Source organism: Salmo salar, chromosome ssa20 (genome assembly GCF_905237065.1).
Source record: "Salmo salar chromosome ssa20, Ssal_v3.1, whole genome shotgun sequence".
NCBI classification, from domain to species: domain Eukaryota; kingdom Metazoa; phylum Chordata; class Actinopteri; order Salmoniformes; family Salmonidae; genus Salmo; species Salmo salar.
The window spans coordinates 91,216,944-91,238,508 of NC_059461.1; the positions used below are offsets into that span (position 1 = coordinate 91,216,944).

Genomic DNA, 21,565 nt, shown 5'->3' on the forward strand with positions numbered 1-21,565 from the left:
CATTAGTGGTGCTCTCTCTCTCTCTCTCTCTCTCTCTCTCTCTCTCTCTCTCTCGCTCTCTCGCTCTCTCTCTCTCTCGCTCTCTCTGTCTCTCTCTCTCTCGCTCTCGCTCTCTCTCTCTTTCTCTCTGTCTCTGGCTTTCCCCCTCTTTCAATTTAAGGGTTTTATTGGCATATGTTAACATTGCCGAAGCAAGTGAAGTAGATAATAAACAATACAAATTAACAGTAAACATTACTCTCTCTCTCTCTTTCTCTCTTTCTCTCTCCTACACACAAAGATTTGACTTCCCTTATTTCAGTTCTTAAGGCAGAACAGAGCCCGTATGAGTCGGCTGCAAGCTGCTGTTTTTAGAAACATAGATACAGAGGTTCTATAACATAGATACAGAGGTTCTATAACATAGATACAGAGGTTCTATAACATAGATACAGAGGTTCTATAACATAGATACAGAGGTTCTATAACATAGATACAGAGGTTCGATAACATAGCTACAGTGGTTCTATAACATAGATCCAGAGGTTTTATAACATAGATCCAGAGGTTTTATAACATGATACAGAGGTTCTATGACATAGATACAGAGGTTCTATAACATAGATACAGAGGTTCTATAACATAGATACAGAGGTTTTATAACATAGATACAGAGGTTCTATGATATAGATACAGAGGTTTTATAACATAGATACAGAGGTTCTATGATATAGATACAGAGGTTCTATAACATAGATACAGAGGTTCTATAACATAGATACAGAGGTTCTATAGCAGGTGTTCAGTTCAGTGTGTTATGCACACTGGTTCCCAGAGGTTATCTAGTGATAATTGGCTCAAGGATCAGACAGCTGAATGTTGTGAAGACACAGACAGCTGAATGTTGTGAAGACACAGACAGCTGAATGTTGTGAAGACACAGACAGGTGAATGTTGTGAAGACACAGACAGGTGAATGTTGTGAAGACACAGACAGATGAATGTTGTGAAGACACAGACAGGTGAATGTTGTGAAGACACAGACAGGTGAATGTTGTGAAGACACAGACAGCTGAATGTTGTGAAGACACAGACAGATGAATGTTGTGAAGACACAGACAGATGAATGTTGTGAAGACACAGACGGGTGAATGTTGTGAAGACACAGACAGATGAATGTTGTGAAGACACAGACAGCTGAATGTTGTGAAGACACAGACAGATGAATGTTGTGAAGACACAGACAGGTGAATGTTGTGAAGACACAGACGGGTGAATGTTGTGAAGACACAGACGGGTGAATGTTGTGAAGACACAGACAGATGAATGTTGTGAAGACACAGACAGGTGAATGTTGTGAAGACACAGACGGGTGAATGTTGTGAAGACACAGACAGCTGAATGTTGTGAAGACACAGACAGGTGAATGTTGTGAAGACACAGACAGATGAATGTTGTGAAGACACAGACAGATGAATGTTGTGAAGACACAGACAGGTGAATGTTGTGAAGACACAGACAGGTGAATGTTGTGAAGACACAGACAAATGAATGTTGTGAAGACACAGACAGGTGAATGTTGTGAAGACACAGACAGGTGAATGTTGTGAAGACACAGACAGGTGAATGTTGTGAAGACACAGACAGATGAATGTTGTGAAGACACAGACAGGTGAATGTTGTGAAGACACAGACAGCTGAATGTTGTGAAGACACAGACAGGTGAATGTTGTGAAGACACAGACAGCTGAATGTTGTGAAGACACAGACAGGTGAATGTTGTGAAGACACAGACAGATGAATGTTGTGAAGACACAGACAGGTGAATGTTGTGAAGACACAGACAGGTGAATGTTGTGAAGACACAGACAGGTGAATGTTGTGAAGACACAGACAGGTGAATGTGATCTCAGAGGTCTCTGTGTGTGAAGACAGGGTTTGTCTCTGGAAGACAGGGTTTGTCTCTGGAAGACAGGGTTGACTTTGTGATCACTAACGTTATCTAACCTGATTGGCTGGCGGGCTGACTGGCTGACTGGCTGACTGACTGGCTGGCTGGCTGACTGACTGACTGGCTGACCGGCTGACTGGCTGGCTGGCTGGGTGGGTGGGTGGCTGACTGGCTGTCCGGCTGACCGGCCGGCCGGCTGACCGGCTGGGTGGCTGGCCGACTGGCCGGCTGGCTGACTGGCTGGCTGGCTGACTGGGTGGCTGACTGGCTGGCTGGCTGGCTGACTGGCTGACTGACTGGCTGACTGGCTGGGTGGCTGACTGGCTGACTCGCTGGCTGGCTGGCTGACTGGCTGGGTGGCTGGGTGGCTGACTGGCTGGCTGGCTGGCTGGCTGGCTGCCTGGCTGGCTGGCTGACTGGCTGACTGGCTGGGTGGCTGGCTGGCTGACTGGCTGGGCGGCTGGCTGACTGGCTGGCTGGCTGTCTGGCTGGCTGGCTGGCTGGCTGGCTGGCTGGCTGGGTGGGTGGCTGGCTGACTGGCTGGCTGGCTGGACTGGCTGGGTGGCTGACTGGCTGGCTGGCTGGGGGTGGCTGACTGGCTGGCTGGGTGGGTGGCTGACAATGAATCATCTTAGTGCAGACTTATGGAACAACTGCCTCCTCTCTATTTCCATCCAGTGTAGAACCACTCTAATCACCGTAATAGTACATTTCAGTATCAGGTAACTCGTAAAGCCCCGCTCAGTGAACATGCATTTTGTCCATTCCTCAGTGTTAGCACATTTTCTCAGCATGCATTTGAAATGGGTTTTATGTGCTTTACTTGCTTTGAAAGATTCTGAATGTTTGTGTGCTGTGCGTTTGTCTGTAGGCGGGCTGGCAGGTCCATGCTGACTCTGTAGTCTGGTTGTCACCTCTGAGAACTCTGAGTGGTGTAGAGTGTGGCCCCACTAGGGAGACAAAATACACAGGGAGAGAGCAGGTAGTGGATACAGAGAAATTAGGTAGTGGAGACAGAGAGAGGAGGAGGTGGAGACAGAGAGAGTGGAGGTAGAGGAGACAGAGAGAGTGGAGGTAGTGGAGACAGAGAGAGTGGAGGTAGTGGAGACAGAGAGAGTGGAGGTAGTGGATACAGAGAGAGTGGAGGTAGTGGAGACAGAGAGAGTGGAGGTAGTGGAGACAGAGAGAGGAGGTAGTGGATACAGAGAGAGTGGAGGTAGTGGAGACAGAGAGAGGAAGGGGTGGAGACAGAGAGAGTGGAGGTAGTGGATACAGAGAGAGGAGGTAGTGGAGACAGAGAGAGGAGGAGGTGGAGACAGAGAGAGTGGAGGTAGTGGAGACAGAGAGAGTGGAGGTAGTGGAGACAGAGAGAGTGGAGGCAGTGGAGACAGAGAGAGAAGGTAGAGGAGACAGAGAGAGTGGAGGTAGTGGAGACAGAGAGAGTGGAGGTAGTGGAGACAGAGAGAGGAGGAGGTGGAGACAGAGAGAGCAGGTAGTGGATACAGAGAGATTAGGTAGTGGAGACAGAGAGAGGAGGTAGAGGAGACAGAGAGAGTGGAGGTAGTGGAGACAGAGAGAGTGGATGTAGTGGAGACAGAGAGAGGAGATAGAGGAGACAGAGAGAGGAGGTAGTGGAGACAGAGAGAGTGGAGATAGTGGAGACAGAGAGAGAAGGTAGAGGAGACAGAGAAAGTGGAGGTAGAGGAGACAGAGAGAGTGGAGGTAGTGGATACAGAGAGAGGAGGTAGAGGAGACAGAGAGAGTGGAGGTAGTGGAGACAGAGAGAGTGGAGGCAGTGGAGACAGAGAGAGAAGGTAGAGGAGACAGAGAGAGTGGAGGTAGAGGAGACAGAGAGAGTGGAGGTAGTGGAGACAGAGAGAGTGGAGGTAGTGGAGACAGAGAGAGTGGAGGTAGTGGAGACAGAGAGAGTGGAGGTAGTGGAGACAGAGAGAGAAGGTAGAGGAGACAGAGAGAGTGGAGGTAGAGGAGACAGAGAGAGTGGAGGTAGTGGATACAGAGAGAGGAGGTAGAGGAGACAGAGAGAGTGGAGGTAGTGGATACAGAGAGAGGCGGTAGAGGAGACAGAGAGAGTGGAGGTAGTGGATACAGAGAGAGGAGGTAGAGGAGACAGAGAGAGTGGAGGTAGTGGATACAGAGAGATTAGGTAGTGGAGACAGAGAGAGTGGAGGTAGTGGAGACAGAGAGAGTGGAGGTAGTGGAGACAGAGAGAGTGGAGATGGTGGAGACAGAGGGAGTAGGAGGTAGTGGAGACAGAGAGAGGAGGTAGTGGAGACAGAGAGAGTGGAGATGGTGGAGACAGAGGGAGTAGGAGGTAGTGGAGACAGAGAGAGGAGGTAGTGGAGACAGAGAGAGTGGAGATGGTGGAGACAGAGGGAGTAGGAGGTAGTGGAGACAGAGAGAGGAGGTAGTGGAGACAGAGAGAGGAGATGGTGGAGACAGAGAGTGGAGATGGTGGAGACAGAGGGAGTAGGAGGTAGTGGAGACAGAGAGAGGAGGTAGTGGAGACAGAGAGTGGAGATAGTGGAGACAGAGAGTGGAGATGGTGGAGACAGAGAGTGGAGATGGTGGAGACAGAGAGTGAAGATGGTGGAGACAGAGAGAGGAGGAGGTAGTGGAGAGAGGAGGTATTACGGGAGAGACACGGAGGGTGGAGGGAGAGTGGAAGGAGGAATATAAGGAAGAGGCCAGAAAGAGAGAGCTGGCAGATGGCAGATTGAACGAGGGAGGAGGGAAGGAAGGGAAGCCATACCTTGATTTTCCTCCATCCTTTTAATATTTCATGAGGAGAGATTTCATCCAGTTGAGAGAGTAGAGAGGAACGGGAATTATTGTCTAAAACGTGGAGGGGGGGAGGGCTCAGGATGGGAAGCGGGGAAGTCAGGGGGTCGGGTTGGGTTAGCAGACATGCGCACAAGACAGGCAGCATCATGGAAGTGTGTTGAAAGCGGAGAGTGTAAATTCTCACCATCTCCCTCGTTATTGTGTCACGCCAACAGTGCTATCAGCAGCAGCAGGAAAGAGACCATGACAGAAAATGGAGCGGGAGAAGAAACAATGGTGGGCTGAGGCTTGTGAGGCTAGAGTCCTGACAGGCTGCATGAATGAAATTACATTTTATTCTCGGGTCAAATCGTCCGTTGACAACCCATCCCTTAGGAGATTAATTGACACATAAACAAACATTAGAATAATTGACTGTGGTAATTAAATGACCATTCTTCTTCTGGTGTTCTCTGCTTTGCCCATCGCATAAATAATTAAAAATGTAAGGTTGACATCAGTACATAATAGTAAATGATATCCCAGAGCAGTACAATAATATACATACATACATACACACATACACACTGTATAAATGCACATACATACATACATACACACTGTATAAATACACATACATACATACACACTGTATAAATACACATACATACATACATACACACTGTATAAATGCACATACATACATACACACTGTATAAATACACATACATACACACTGTATAAAAACACACTGTATAAATACACACTGTATAAATTCATACATACACACTGTATAAATAGACACTGTATAAATTCATACATACACACTGTATAAAAACACACTGTATAAATACACACTGTATAAATTCATACATACACACTGTATAAATAGACACTGTATAAATTCATACATACACACTGTATAAATACACACTGTATAAATACACACTGTATAAATTCATACATACACACTGTATAAATACACACTGTATAAATTCATACATACACACTGTATAAATAGACACTGTATAAATTCATACATACACACTGTATAAATTCATACATACACACATAGCATATGTAAATAAATTGTCACAGGCCTCGTATTGAAGAGACCAAGGCGCGAATAGTGCTCATTCTTGATACTTTAATGAATTACACTTTACAAAATAACAAACGACCAACAGTTCCGTCAGGTATCAACAACTAAACGGAAAATAACTACCCACAAAACCCAAAGGAAAACAGGCTGCCTAAGTATGGCTTCCAATCAGAGACAACGAAAGACACCTGCCTCTGATTGGAAACCATACTCGGCCAAACATAGAAAACGAAACATAGAAATAGAAAACTAGAACAAATTCCCCTAGAAACAAACAAACCCCAAAACACACAAAACAACCCCTCTGCCACGCCCCCTGCCACGCCCCCTGCCACGCCCTGACCATTCTACTATGGCAAAATGACCCTTTTCACTGGTCAGGACGTGACATAAATAAATACACAAAAGTCATTTGAACCCAGTCTGACACAAAGAGAAGATTCATTTGGGAGAGAAGCCTATACACACTCTATTGTAACGGTCTTCGTCGTCCTCAGATGAAGGGGAAGAGAAATCAGACCAAAATGCAGCGTGGGAAGTGTTCGTCATTTTTAATGATAAAACTGAACACTAAATCCGACAAAGCAAAGCAAAGCAAAAGAACAACCCGAACAGTCCCGTCAGGTGCAAAACACTAAACAGAAATGATCTACCCACAAACCCCAAAGGAAAACAGGCTGCCTAAGTATGACTCCCAATCAGCGACAACGATGTACAGCTGTCCCTGATTGAGAGCCACACCAGGCCAAAACAAAGAAACACAAAGCATAGAAAAAAGGACATAGAATGCCCACCCCAACTCACGCCCTGACCAACCAAAATAGAGACATAAAAGGATCTCTTAAGGTCAGGGCGTGACCTCTATATACACAATATATCTGGTGGTCTGTCTCCTCATCGCTCAGCCACATAATACCAGGGTATATCTGGTGGTCTGTCTCCTCATCACTCAGCCACATAATACCAGGGTATATCTGGTGGTCTGTCTCCTCACCACTCAGCCACATAATACCAGGGTATATCTGGTGGTCTGTCTCCTCATGGCTACATAATACCAGGGTATATCTGGTGGTCTGTCTCCTCATGGCTACATAATACCAGGGTATATCTGGTGGTCTGTCTCCTCATCACTCATCACATAATACCAGGGTATATCTGGTGGTCTGTCTCCTCATCACTCAGCCACATAATACCAGGGTATATCTGGTGGTCTGTCTCCTCATGGCTACATAATACCAGGGTATATCTGGTGGTCTGTCTCCTCATGGCTACATAATACCAGGGTATATCTGGTGGTCTGTCTCCTCATCACTCAGCCACATAATGCCAGGGTATATCTGGTGGTCTGTCTCCTCATCACTCAGCCACATAATGCCAGGGTATATCTGGTGGTCTGTCTCCTCATCACTCAGCCACATAATGCCAGGGTATATCTGGTGGTCTGTCTCCTCATCGCTCAGCTACATAATGCCAGGGTATATCTGGTGGTCTGTCTCCTCATCACTCAGCCACATAATGCCAGGGTATATCTGGTGGTCTGTCTCCTCATCACTCAGCCACATAATGCCAGGGTATATCTGGTGGTCTGTCTCCTCATGGCTACATAATGCCAGGGTATATCTGGTGGTCTGTCTCCTCATCACTCAGCCACATAATGCCAGGGTATATCTGGTGGTCTGTCTCCTCATCACTCAGCCACATAATGCCAGGGTATATCTGGTGGTCTGTCTCCTCATCGCTCAGCTACATAATGCCAGGGTATATCTGGTGGTCTGTCTCCTCACCACTCAGCCACATAATACCAGGATATATCTGGTGGTCTGTCTCCTCATCACTACATAATACCAGGGTATATCTGGTGGTCTGTCTCCTCACCACTCAGCCACATAACACCAGGGTATATCTGGAGGTCTGTCTCCTCATCACTCAGCCACATAATACCAGGGTATATCTGGTGGTCTGTCTCCTCATGGCTACATAATACCAGGGTATATCTGGTGGTCTGTCTCCTCATCACTCAGCCACATAATGCCAGGGTATATCTGGTGGTCTGTCTCCTCATGGCTACATAATACCAGGGTATATCTGGTGGTCTGTCTCCTCATGGCTACATAATACCAGGGTATATCTGGTGGTCTGTCTCCTCATCGCTCAGCCACATAATACCAGGGTACATCTGGTGGTCTGTCTCCTCATGGCTACATAATACCAGGGTATATCTGGTGGTCTGTCTCCTCATCACTCAGCCACATAATACCAGGGTATATCTGGTGGTCATTCTGGAATAAGAGCGAGTGTATATCGTGGTAGAAAGGACAATAGAGGATAAAATGAGTTTCATTCTCTATTTCTTCGAGGTCACAATAGTTACATAGTCTTTCCTCTTCCGTTTCACCACAATACCTGTTTCAATACGCAGAGGCAATATCCCTGATCTGACCTGTTTCAATACGCAGAGGCAATATCCCTGATCTGACCTGTTTCAATACGCAGAGGCAATATCCCTGATCTGACCTGTTTCAATACGCAGAGGCAATATCCCTGATCTGACCTGTTTCAATACGCAGAGGCAATATCCCTGATCTGACCTGTTTCAATACGCAGAGGCAATATCCCTGATCTGATCTGTTTCAATAGGCAGAGACAATATCCCTGATCAGACCTGTTTCAATAGGCAGAGGCAATATCCCTGATCTGACCTGTTTCAATACGCAGAGGCAATATCCCTGATCTGACCTGTTTCAATACGCAGAGGCAATATCCCTGATCTGACCTGTTTCAATACGCAGAGGCAATATCCCTGATCTGACCTGTTTCAATACGCAGAGGCAATATCCCTGATCTGACCTGTTTCAATACACAGAGGCCATATCCCTGATCTTACCTGTGCACATAATCTGTTATGTCTGTGATCCTGGCTTGGTTTCTAACGGGGAAAACATAATCTCTTATGTCTGTGATCCTGGCTTGGTTTCTAACGGGGAAAACATAATCTCTTATGTCTGTGATCCTGGCTTGGTTTCTAACAGGGGGAAAACATAATCTCTTATGTCTGTGATCCTGGCTTGGTTTCTAACGGGGAAAACATAATCTCTTATGTCTGTGATCCTGGCTTGGTTTCTAACGGGGAAAACATAATCTCTTATGTCTGTGATCCTGGCTTGGTTTCTAACAGGGGGAAAACATAATCTCTTATGTCTGTGATCCTGGCTTGGTTTCTAACAGGGGGAAAACATAATCTCTTATGTCTGTGATCCTGGCTTGGTTTCTAACAGGGGGAAAACATAATCTCTTATGTCTGTGATCCTGGCTTGGTTTCTAACGGGGAAAACATAATCTCTTATGTCTGTGATCCTGGCTTGGTTTCTAACAGGGGGAAAACATAATCTCTTATGTCTGTGATCCTGGCTTGGTTTCTAACAGGGGGAAAACATAATCTCTTATGTCTGTGATCCTGGCTTGGTTTCTAACGGGGAAAACATAATCTCTTATGTCTGTGATCCTGGCTTGGTTTCTAACGGGGAAAACATAATCTCTTATGTCTGTGATCCTGGCTTGGTTTCTAACGGGGAAAACATAATCTCTTATGTCTGTGATCCTGGCTTGGTTTCTAACGGGGAAAACATAATCTCTTATGTCTGTGATCCTGGCTTGGTTTCTAACAGGGGGAAAACATAATCTCTTATGTCTGTGATCCTGGCTTGGTTTCTAACAGGGGGAAAACATAATCTCTTATGTCTGTGATCCTGGCTTGGTTTTTAACGAGGTAAACATAATCTCTTATGTCTGTGATCCTGGCTTGGTTTCTAACAGGGGGAAAACATAATCTCTTATGTCTGTGATCCTGGCTTGGTTTCTAACAGGGGGAAAACATAATCTCTTATGTCTGTGATCCTGGCTTGGTTTCTAACGGGGAAAACATAATCTCTTATGTCTGTGATCCTGGCTTGGTTTCTAACGGGGAAAACATAATCTATTATGTCTGTGATCCTGGCTTGGTATCTAACGGGGAAAACATAATCTCTTATGTCTGTGATCCTGGCTTGGTTTCTAACGGGGAAAACATAATCTATTATGTCTGTGATCCTGGCTTGGTATCTAACGGGGAAAACATAATCTCTTATGTCTGTGATCCTGGCTTGGTTTCTAACGGGGAAAACATAATCTCTAATGTCTGTGATCCTGGCTTGGTATCTAACGGGAAAAACATAATCTCTAATGTCTGTGATCCTGGCTTGGTATCTAACGGGGAAAACATTATCTCTAAAAGGAGAGTTTGTCTGTAGAAGATCCAACCTTTCCCTCTTTCATCTGTTTTCTTGAGCTCTGAGAGGAATTGATCACGGCTGTGATCGTGTACAGGATTGATCATGTTAATTCATCTCTAACTGCACCAACTCATGTCTAAATATCTGGGAGCTGTCTCTTTCTACAGAGCCTTAGGGTAGGTATCAGCGCTGGTGGTCTGTCCAATATGGATTTTTATTTAGGTAGTAATTGAGAGGGGTACTCGGGGCAGTAATCAAGGGTACCGGTGGATAGAGAATCATTTTTCCCTCTCCTGAAATACAACCTAATTTTACAACATGTCACCTTTTGTTGCCAGTAAATCTGCTGTATTAAATACTGAAAATTGTGTTTCAAGGACACCGCACAAGTTCACACTCTCCGTTTTGTAGTAGCAGGCACAATTTTTACCGTTAAGTAATTGTTTGATTGAATATAGGATGGAATGTTAGGTACGTTCTGCATCAATACAGTTCTCTTGTATGAGATAGTAGCCTGGTAGAGACTAGGGAGGAGAGAAGCAGGTGTGTACAGTAAATTATTCTGATGTATGGCTTTTTGTTCTGCACTGCAGGTGCTGAAGCAGCTGCCCTCCCCTCCTCTCCTCTTCTCCTCCTGCCCTCCTCTCCTCTTCTCCTCCTGCCCTCCTCTCCTCTTCTTCTCCTGTCCTCTCCTCCTACCCTTCTCACCTCTCTTCTCCTGCCCTCCTCTCCTCTGCCCTCCTCTCCTCTTCTCCTGTCCTTTCCTCCTACCCTTCTCTCCTCTCTCCTCCTACCCTCCTCTCCTCTTCACCTCCTGCCCTCTTCTCCTACCCTCCTCTCCTCTCCTGCCCTCCTCTTCTCCTCCTGCCCTCTCCTCTCTCCTCCTGCCCTCCTCTCCTCTCTCCTCCTCTCTCCTCTCTCCTCCTACCCTCCTCTCCTCTCTCCTCCTGCCTTCCTCTTCTATCTAGTCCTGCCCTCCTCCTCTTCTCTCCTCCCTGTTATACTGCCCTCCTCCTCTCCTCTCCTCTTCTCTCCTCCCTGTTATACTACCCTCCTCCTCTTCTTTTTACTTTGTACATTTGGCACCACCAGCCGCTCTCACAATACCTCCTCACCCATCATGTTCATCCTATCATTTCCCACTGTGCAAAAATTGGTTGAATCAACATTGATTTTTGGGGTTGAAATTATGAGGAAACAATGTGATGCCTTTGAATCAATGTGGAAAACTGATTATATTTGCAAAAAGTAATTAACTTAGAGGCATTTTGTATTTTTTTCATCCAACTTTTTACCTACTAAATCAATTTTTTATTTAACTAGGCAAGCCAGTTAAGAACAAATTCTTATTTTCAATGACGGCCTAGGAACAGTGGATTAACTGCCTTGTTCAGGGGCAGAACGACAGATTTTTACCTTGGGGATTTGATCTTGCAACCTCTAACCTACCTGCCGCCCCCTTAACTAGGCAATTCAGTTAAGAACACATTCTTATTTACAATGACGGCCTACACCGGCCAAACCCGGACGACGTTGGGCCCAATCACGGCCGATTGTGGATGGATTCGAACCAGGGACTGTAGTGACACTGAGATGCAGTGCCTTAGACCGCTACGCCACTCGGGAGCCCAATGACAAAGTAAATGTTTTTGTTAAATTCACTTTGGTTGAAAACTCAACCATATTTTACTCAAACCTAGACGTTGAACTGACAGCTGTTCCCAGTGGCACTTCTTGTTCTAGGCTGGGGCCAGTTCTCATTCTCCCAGACAGAGGCATCATTTTACTGAGTGTAATTATCTTAGTATTCTAGCACCCATGTTTTCTTATATCTGACTGTGAACCTGAAAAAAATGCAGTGTGTGTGTGTGCATAAAATTATGTAATTTGTTTTCGTAAATGTTGCCAGTGCAAATTAACTCATTGTAACCATTTAACCAGAAATTTGAGGTTCAAATTAACTCATTGTAATCATTCAACCAGAAATTTGAGGTTCAAATTAACTCATTGTAACCATTTAACCAGGAATTCAGGGTTCCCAGACACTGACTAGCTAGGTGAAGGGTTGGCTGCTCGTTAGCCTTTCACAGAAATATTTGTATCGGTAATTATTCCACAGATATAGAATGAACAAATACTGTACATCTGCTCATTTGTGGTCATTTTTAGAAATCTTCAATGGTTACCTGAGGGACTCTACGAGCTGCTCATTGAAAATCATTCAGCCCGTAAGTCACTACGTGAGAGAGAGTGGTTTGACGGTGAGTAGTTTGCCACAGCCAGCGGTAGCGTATTGGAAATAATCAAAAGTACACTTCACCAAACTAAACAGCCCTATCCTCATCACATGTTCACTTAGTTAACGTTAGCTGGCTAGCTCACCGTCATTGTAGATAGCCTCTATCTAGCCAGTAAGGTAATAAGACTAGCTAGCTAGCGATCTGTGCTACTTATGTGCAAACACTGGACTGGCGCCAAAGTGAACACTGACTCATCCTTGATACAAAACTAAGACCATGTGCTTGCATTCATGATGAAGTAAGAGTGTTAGCTAGCTAGCTAAATTACTAAAACCAGTGCTGCAAACATTTTCCTGCATGAATATTTTCGGTCATTAGCGCATGCCATTTGCAGTTGAAATATATATATACTGTACTGTATTTAGCCAACATATTATGTATTGAGTAACAGTGTAATTTTTTTTGTAATGAGCAGCTAGCGTGTGCTTGCATGTCATAACAAGCCCTCATTGTGAGGTTCCCATAAAGTGTTTCTTTACATGACCTTTGACGGTTGTAATGCACTATAGGGACTCTACTCAATACAAATGCTTCCCTCTAGTGGTGACGGTGCCAACTGCATGTTACTGCATTTCACTGCATAGCTCGTGAACTTGTGGACAGTGCCGTTTCAGGTTTACTTTGAGACAAAGTGTAATTCATTCAGCCCGTGTAATTATATTACTGTGCTTGTGGTGTTTCAGCACAAACACTTCTGCATTCCAATCCACTGCCATAAATAGTCACATCTTTAAGTTGTAAAAAAAAAAAAAAAAAACTGAACAAGTGTATTATATTTACGTTCGCATTTATAGAGGATATAGATGCTTTTCGGTGGTTATCTTGGAAACCTCAAATAAAATGTTCTTAAATAATGTTCATCTTAATATTTAATTAAGAAATAATAATTTAGTGTATCTGTTAATCCTTTGAAGTACAATTTGTAAAAAAAAAATAAAAAAATAAAGGTCTGTTTTACATTCTACCTGTAAAAAAATCACATATCGGTAATGGGGGACGTTTGCCTCCCTAAAATCGGTATCGGACCCAAAAATGCCATATCGATCAGGCTGTAGTGTAGTTATAATCGAATATATATATATATATATATATATATATATATAGCTCTAACATATGGAGCATGTCTAGATTATGAAATACACATTTTCAAATAAATGTATTCAACATAAAAAAATATGAATATCTCAAAACTACCCTTTTAGGTTTTGTTCCAAGTACATCCAATTTCCAGACTGGGCTCTCTGCTAATTCTGAAGTTCTGATATATGTAATGAGCACCACCAACACAGTGAATGGGAAAATGGATTCAAAGGAAACTCCCTCTGCTGGTGATTTGCTGAATATGCCATCCTAAATGAGGGTTGACCTGTAAAGTCAAATTTCTATGTATAAAATGGGTCACATCATTAAAAGTACCAGAGAACATTCTGGAAATGTGATGTGTTTGAAGAGTATATAGTTACAAACAAAAAATGTTTAAAAATTAAGTGAAATATTTTTTTTTTTGGTAGTTTTGAGATATTCATATTAATATTTGTTATGTTTTATAAATGAATATGAAAATGTGTATTTCTGAATCTAGACATACTCTATAAGTTTGAGCACGCTATAACAAGTATAAATAATGACACCAAGATGTTGCCTGTATCATGTACAGTTCATAAGGTCTTAGGTCCTAAAATGGCCATTTTCATCATGATTTCTCCCCCCCCACCCAACAAAAAAAAATTGTGATACAAATGTAAAAAAAAAGCATGTCAAACATGCTTTCTCTCAAGTAAGTTTTCATTTGTGAATTGCCAGAACAACCTGAAGTATAAATATATTTCCCGCTCCTGCTGGAGTGGAATCGCCCAGGAATGGCTACTGCAGTTCCCCCTGAATCAACAGACAAAACCCCTTAATGTGTGACAACAACAAAAGACTCTTTAATGAGAGAGAGATTTACCAAAACTAACACAATTAGACCGCCATCGTCTCATTATGGCTCGCTATCTGGCAGAGGGGCTGCGTTAACCCTGTAATCAGGTTCTAGTATGGCTCCCTATCTGGCAGAGATAGGGAAGTTAGCCCTACTAGGGCTCGTTATCTGGCAGAGATAGGGAAGTTAGCCCTATTAACTAGGGCTCGTTATCTGGCAGAGATAGGGAAGTTAGCCCTATTAACTAGGGCTCGTTATCTGGCAGAGATAGGGAAGTTAGCCCTATTAACTAGGGATCGCTATCTGGCAGAGATAGGGAACTTAGCCCTATTAACTAGCGCTCGCTATCTGGCAGAGATAGGGAAGTTAGCCCTATTAACTAGGGATCGCTATCTGGCAGAGATAGGGAACTTAGCCCTATTAACTAGGGCTCGCTATCTGGCAGAGATAGGGAACTTAGCCCTATTAACTAGCGCTCTCTATCTGGCAGAGATAGGGAAGTTAGCCCTATTAACTAGGGCTCGTTATCTGGCAGAGGGGCTGTGGTTGGTAGCAACGATCATTGAAATTGTTGAAAGGTTTTAAAACAATTCAAATAAATGCAACAGTTGGACAATGGATGAAGATATTGAATTTGTATAATCCATCCTATATTAACTTAATTATAACACATAAACATTTTACTGACAAGGACAAATAATAAAAGTTAAGGGATTTTGATGGAAATTCAGTTATTTAATTTACTGTAGAATTCCACATATTTTCTTCTTAGAAAGTACTCATATGAATGTTCTTATTGTATTTTTTTAAATAAAGTCAATGAAATGCGGCTAATTCGCATAAATACACATGGTGTATTTGCATATATGAATACATTAAATATAAATACATTTGATTAGAACATTTGATTTCATTAACATAAAGGGGTGGAACAGGACTGCAACCACCTGCTCTGTCTACCCTACCTGCACTCACCTGCTCTGTCCACCCTACCTGCTCTGTCTACCCTGCCTGTACTCACCTGCTCTGTCTACCCTGCCTGTACTCTCCTGCTCTGTCTACCCTGCCTGTACTCACCTGCTCTGTCTACCCTGCCTGTACTCACCTGCTCTGTCTACCCTGCCTGTACTCACCTGCTCTGTCTACCCTACCTGTACTCACCTGCTCTGTCTACCCTGCCTGCACTCACCTGCTCTGCCTACCCTGCCTGTACTCACCTGCTCTGTCTACCCTGCCTGATCTCACCTGCTCTGTCAACCCTACCTGCACTCACCTGCTCTGTCTACCCTGCCTGCACTCACCTGCTCTGTCTACCCTGCCTGTACTCACCTGCTCTGTCTACCCTGCCTGTACTCACCTGCTCTGTCTACCCTACCTGTACTCACCTCCTCTGTCTACCCTACCTGTACTCACCTGCTCTGTCTACCCTGCCTGCACTCACCTGCTCTGTCTACCCTGCCTGTACTCACCTGCTCTGTCTACCCTGCCTGTACTCACCTGCTCTGTCTACCCTGCCTGTACTCACCTGCTCTGTCTACCCTGTCTGCACTCACCTGCTCTGTCTACACCTGCTCTGTCTACCCTGCCTGCACTCACCTGCTCTGTCTACCCTGCCTGCACTCACCTGCTCTGTCTACCCTGCCTGTACTCACCTGCTCTGTCTACCCTGCCTGTACTCACCTGCTCTGTCTACCCTGCCTGTACTCACCTGCTCTGTCTACCCTGCCTGTACTCACCTGCTCTGTCTACCCTGCCTGCACTCACCTGCTCTGCCTACCCTGCCTGTACTCACCTGCTCTGTCTACCCTGCCTGATCTCACCTGCTCTGTCTACCCTACCTGCACTCACCTGCTCTGTCTACCCTGCCTCCACTCACCTGCTCTGTCTACCCTGCCTCCACTCACCTGCTCTGTCTACCCTACCTGTACTCACCTGCTCTGTCTACCCTACCTGTACTCACCTCCTCTGTCTACCCTACCTGTACTCACCTGCTCTGTCTACCCTGCCTGCACTCACCTGCTCTGTCTACCCTGCCTGCACTCACCTGCTCTGTCTACCCTGCCTCCACTCACCTGCTCTGTCTACCCTGCCTGTACTCACCTGCTCTGTCTACCCTACCTGCTCTGTCTACCCTGCCTGTACTCACCTGCTCTGTCTACCCTGCCTGCACTCACCTGCTCTGTCTACCCTACCTGTACTCACCTGCTCTGTCTACCCTGCCTGATCTCACCTCCTCTGTCTACCCTGCCTGATCTCACCTGCTCTGTCTACCCTACCTGCTCTGTCTACCCTGCCTGCACTCACCTGCTCTGTCTACCCTACCTGATCTCACCTGCTCTGTCTACCCTGCCTGATCTCACCTCCTCTGTCTACCCTGCCTGATCTCACCTGCTCTGTCTACCCTACCTGCTCTGTCTACCCTGCCTGCACTCACCTGCTCTGTCTACCCTACCTGATCTCACCTGCTCTGTCTACCCTGCCTGATCTCACCTGCTCTGTCTACCCTACCTGCTCTGTCTACCCTGCCTGCACTCACCTGCTCTGTCTACCCTGCCTGTACTCACCTGCTCTGTCAACCCTACCTGCTCTGTCTACCCTGCCTGCACTCACCTGCTCTGTCTACCCTGCCTGAACTCACCTGCTCTGTCTACCCTACCTGAACTCACCTGCTCTGTCTACCCTGCCTGATCTCACCTGCTCTGTCTACCCTGCCTGTACTCACCTGCTCTGTCTACCCTGCCTGAACTCACCTGCTCTGTCAACCCTGCCTGAACTCACCTGCTCTGTCTACCCTACCTGAACTCACCTGCTCTGTCTACCCTGCCTGCACTCACCTGCTCTGGCTACCCTGCCTGCTCTGTCTACCCTGCCTGATCTCACCTGCTCTGTCTACCCTGCCTGCACTCACCTGCTCTGTCTACCCTACCTGTACTCACCTGCTCTGTCTACCCTGCCTGATCTCACCTCCTCTGTCTACCCTGCCTGATCTCACCTGCTCTGTCTACCCTACCTGCTCTGTCTACCCTGCCTGCACTCACCTGCTCTGTCTACCCTGCCTGATCTCACCTGCTCTGTCTACCCTACCTGCTCTGTCTACCCTGCCTGCACTCACCTGCTCTGTCTACCCTGCCTGTACTCACCTGCTCTGTCTACCCTACCTGCTCTGTCTACCCTGCCTGCACTCACCTGCTCTGTCTACCCTGCCTGAACTCACCTGCTCTGTCTACCCTACCTGAACTCACCTGCTCTGTCTACCCTGCCTGATCTCACCTGCTCTGTCTACCCTGCCTGTACTCACCTGCTCTGTCTACCCTGCCTGAACTCACCTGCTCTGTCTACCCTGCCTGCACTCACCTGCTCTGTCTACCCTACCTGAACTCACCTGCTCTGTCTACCCTGCCTGAACTCACCTGCTCTGTCTACCCTGCCTGCTCTGTCTACCCTGCCTGATCTCACCTGCTCTGTCTACCCTGCCTGTACTCACCTGCTCTGTCTACCCTGCCTGAACTCACCTGCTCTGTCTACCCTACCTGAACTCACCTGCTCTGTCTACCCTGCCTGAACTCACCTGCTCTGTCTACCCTGCCTGAACTCACCTGCTCTGTCTACCCTGCCTGAACTCACCTGCTCTGTCTACCCTGCCTGCACTCACCTGCTCTGTCTACCCTACCTGCTCTGTCTACCCTGCCTGATCTCACCTGCTCTGTCTACCCTGCCTGCACTCACCTTCTCTGTCTACCCTGCCTGCTCTGTCTACCCTGCCTGATCTCACCTGCTCTGTCTACACCTGCTCTGTCTACCCTGCCTGCTCTGTCTACCCTGCCTGATCTCACCTGCTCTGTCTACCCTGCCTGCACTCACCTGCTCTGTCTACCCTGCCTGCACTCACCTGCTCTGTCTACCCTGCCTGTATTCACCTGCTCTGTCTACCCTACCTGAACTCACCTGCTCTGTCTACCCTGCCTGTACTCACCTGCTCTGTCTACCCTACCTGCTCTGTCTACCCTGCCTGATCTCACCTGCTCTGTCTACCCTGCCTGCACTCACCTTCTCTGTCTACCCTGCCTGCTCTGTCTACCCTGCCTGATCTCACCTGCTCTGTCTACACCTGCTCTGTCTACCCTGCCTGCTCTGTCTACCCTGCCTGATCTCACCTGCTCTGTCTACCCTGCCAGCACTCACCTGCTCTGTCTACCCTGCCTGATCTCACCTGCTCTGTCTACCCTGCCTGATCTCACCTGCTCTGTCTACCCTACCTGTACTCACCTGCTCTGTCTACCCTGCCTGCACTCACCTGCTCTGTCTACCCTGCCTGATCTCACCTGCTCTGTCTACCCTGCCTGATCTCACCTGCTCTGTCTACCCTACCTGAACTCACCTGCTCTGTCTACCCTGCCTGATCTCACCTGCTCTGTCTACCCTGCCTGATCTCACCTGCTCTGTCTACCCTGCCTGTACTCACCTGCTCTTTCTACCCTGCCTGCACTCACCTGCTCTGTCTACCCTACCTGCACTCACCTGCTCTGTCTACCCTGCCTGCTCTGTCTACCCTGCCTGATCTCACCTGCTCTGTCTACCCTGCCTGATCTCACCTGCTCTGTCTACCCTACCTGAACTCACCTGCTCTGTCTACCCTGCCTGATCTCACCTGCTCTGTCTACCCTGCCTGATCTCACCTGCTCTGTCTACCCTACCTGTACTCACCTGCTCTGTCTACCCTGCCTGTACTCACCTGCTCTGTCTACCCTACCTGAACTCACCTGCTCTTTCTACCCTGCCTGATCTCACCTGCTCTGTCTACCCTGCCTGATCTCACCTGCTCTGTCTACCCTACCTGTACTCACCTGCTCTGTCTACCCTGCCTGTACTCACCTGCTCTGTCTACCCTACCTGAACTCACCTGCTCTGTCTACCCTGCCTGCACTCACCTGCTCTGTCTACCCTGCCTGCACTCACCTGCTCTGTCTACCCTACCTGAACTCACCTGCTCTGTCTACCCTGCCTGCACTCACCTGCTCTGTCTACCCTGCCTGATCTCACCTTCTCTGGCTACCCTACCTGAACTCACCTTCTCTGTCTACCCTGCCTGCACTCACCTGCTCTGTCTACCCTACCTGAACTCACCTTCTCTGTCTACCCTACCTGAACTCACCTGCTGTCTACCCTACCTGAACTCACCTGCTGTCTACCCTACCTGAACTCACCTGCTGTCTACCCTACCTGAACTCACCTGCTCTGTCTACCCTGCCTGAACTCACCTGCTCTGTCTACCCTACCTGAACTCACCTGCTCTGTCTACCCTGCCTGTACTCACCTGCTCTGTCTACCCTGCCTGTACTCACCCGCTCTGTCTACCCTGCCTGTACTCACCTGCTCTGTCTACCCTGCCTGTACTCACCCGCTCTGTCTACCCTGCCTGTACTCACCTGCTCTGTCTACCCTGCCTGTACTCACCTGCTCTGTCTACCCTGCCTGCACTCACCTGCTCTGTCTACCCTGCCTGTACTCACCTGCTCTGTCTACCCTACCTGCTCTGTCTACCCTGCCTGATCTCACCTGCTCTGTCTACCCTGCCTGTACTCACCTGCTCGGTCTACCCTGCCTGCACTCATCTGCTCTGTCTACACCTGCTCTGTCTACCCTACCTGCTCTGTCTACCCTGCCTGTACTCACCTGCTCTGTCTACTGTGCCTGCACTCACTTGCTCTGTCTAGACTGCCTCATTAATTACTGTTGTGTTCACGTTCTCTTGTATAATTCAACAAGTGTGTCATTAGCAGGATACCCCCAGATTACAAAATCTACAGGTTTGGCTCTAGATTACACCTCTAAACATACTTTGCATTATTTGCCAGATCAGACATAATATCACCATAATCCGAATGTTCATTTTCGGAAGTTGCTTTCATTTCAGCTCATAGTTAAATAAAGGTTAATAAAATAAAATAAAATAAATACAAATAAATAAATTAATCTCATCTAATTTGTAAACATTTCAACTGTATTAAATTAGTATTTTTTTCTTTCTACAAAAAATTGACACCCATCAAAATAAAGTTATGTTTCTTGTAAGTGTTGAGACGGTGCGGTAAATCCCAGTGTCACATCCTGACCATGGTAAACTGTTATTTTCTATGGTAGAGTAGGTCAGGGCGTGACAGGGGGGTTTATTCTATGTGTTCTATTTCTATGTTCTTAGGTTCTAGTTTTTGTATTTCTATGTTGGTTTGTTTTGGGATGATCTCCAATTAGAGGCAGCTGGTCCTCGTTGTCTCTAATTGGAGACCATACTTAAGTAGGGGTTTTTCTTCCTGGGTTTTGTGGGTGATTCTTTTTGAGTAGTGTTTGTTTCTCCTCTGCGTCACGGTTTGTTGTTTTGTCTATTCAGTTATTTGATGTATTGCATAGTTTCACAGAGTAAATAAAATGTGGAACTACACACACGCTGCACCTTGGTCCTCTCCTTTTGACAGCCGTGACACCCAGATGAAGCTTTAGCCTCTACAGGATCGGTGTCCCCCCCCCGCAGGACAATTTAGCTAACGTGCACTAATGTGATTAGCAACAGGTTGTAAGTAACAAGAACATTTCCCAGGACATAGCCATATTTGATATGGGCAGAAAGCTTAAATTCTTGTTCATCTAACTGCACTGTCCAATTTACAGTAGCTATTACAGTGTAATAACACCATGCTATTGTTTGAGGAGAATGCACAGTTATGAACTTGAAAATGCATTAATAAACCAATTAGGCACATTTGGGCAGACTTGATACAACATTTTGAACAGAAATACAATGGTTCATTGCATCAGTCTAAAACTTTGCATATACACTGCTGCCATCTAGTGGCCAAAATGTAAATTGCGCCTAAACTGGTATAATACATTATGGCCTTTGTCTTGCATTTCAAAGATGATGGTACAAAAACAAAATTAAAAAACACAGATCTACCAGATCTATTGTGTTATATTCCACTACATTAATTTAACATTTCCACAAACTTCAAAGTGTTTCCTTTCAAATGGTATCAAGAATATGCAAATCCTTGCTCAGGTCCTGAGCTACAGACGGTTAGATTTTGGGTATGTCATTTCAGGCGGAAATTGGAAAAAAAGCGTCCTATCCTTAAGAGTTTGGTTGTTACAGTGTATTCCATTGAGCCCATTTCAGCCATTACCGGAGTGTGTTTGACAGGTCATTAGAAACATTTCCGAGGTTGTAAAGTTAATTGGGGAAAAACGACAGGCACAAGCGAGAGTATG

At 46.2% G+C, this 21,565-nt stretch overlaps 1 protein-coding gene across 1 annotated transcript in view; it reads left to right on the forward strand.

Moving 5' to 3' along the window:
- mtus2b (microtubule associated tumor suppressor candidate 2b) overlaps positions 1–21,565 on the forward strand; it is a 142,101-nt gene that overhangs the window by 817 nt on the left and 119,719 nt on the right. The gene's annotated exons all lie outside the window — the stretch shown is intronic.